The sequence below is a fragment of the Microtus pennsylvanicus genome, chromosome 2 (assembly GCF_037038515.1).
Source record: "Microtus pennsylvanicus isolate mMicPen1 chromosome 2, mMicPen1.hap1, whole genome shotgun sequence".
NCBI lineage: Eukaryota > Metazoa > Chordata > Mammalia > Rodentia > Cricetidae > Microtus > Microtus pennsylvanicus.
In genome coordinates, this window is record NC_134580.1 from 132,841,172 (window position 1) to 132,842,459 (window position 1,288).

Consider the following 1,288-nt stretch of genomic DNA (forward strand, 5'->3'; position numbering starts at 1 on the left):
TTAGTAGCTAATTAGACACGTTCCTGGGCGCGCACTACGCGCAAGCGCAATCCTAGAGGCTAAGTAGGTAGAATCCGGCTCCTGACCCCGATGTTCTCAATCAAGAGGGGAGAGTGAGTGTTGGAGGACAGAAGAGAGACTGTCACCAGCAATCACTGTATATTACTACTGTTAATCATACCAGTACGTTAATTAGGCTCCGTGCTGTTTAGTAAAGAGAGTTAGGAGAAATTAATGGGATCCTGGTGTCTGGAGAAGAATGAGGGTTAGGGACTTCTTGGGCAGCTAGAGTTAGTGTGTGCATTGTGTGCGTGAAGGAGGTGACAAGCCTAGGAGGGCGGGAGGTGAGCAAGGGATATGACAAGTACCTTGGTCGTGAGTTCGAAGTTTTGTCTTGAGAGGCATGCGAAGCTATTTTCTTCAGGGGAATGAAAAGGAATTTGGGTCTCTCCAAGACCACAGAATTTCTGGATTAGAAGATGTGGAGGGGAGGTTTGAGATGAGAGACCAGATAAGCAACTTGAACAGCTTTCCAGACAGTCATGGTGACTCAGTGGCTCAGGGAGCTAGAAGAGATCAGACCGGATGTGGGTCAACAGTGAGGTGCAGGCTCACTGTGTTGGTCTGGTTCATACAGCAGGGATTCAGTAGGAGAAATACTGAGCGCTGGCAGGGACCGGGCAACTAATATTCTTGTGCACAGCTAATGGTGGTGCAACCACTCTAGAAAACTCTCAGCATCCCTTTGTGCTCATCACACCCCTGTGCTGTGTCTAGATTCTCCACTCCTGTGGACTGTCCGGAGCAGAGAAACCCCTAGTTTAGCTGGTCTGGAGACAGTGCAGTATCCATCCACAGGAGAATGGGCCGATCCGTGCTGCAGTGCTCAGTCTGTGGGTAACATTTGACACTTGGTAGCCACAGCTTCTGGATGGGAGGTTCAAAATGTTTTCTAAAACAATTGGAAGAAGAAAATTGCCCTGGCACTGACCACGTTCTTGTCATCAGTCCCTAAGAAACATAATGGAATGATTGCATATGTGGCTCTTAGGGGCTTTAGCTCAGCCGTCTAGAGCTGGGAGGATGTGTGTGGGTTACCTGTAAATGCTGCATCGTTTTATGTGAGAGACTGGGCATCCTCATATTTGGGGACTTTGGAACCAATTCCCTCTGAATTTTGAGGGACACACGTATTTTATACAGAAATGTGACAAAGTACTGACCTATGAAATACTACAGATTATTCTGACATGCAGGTGGTGGCTTAACAGGAGCCAGGACCCAAACC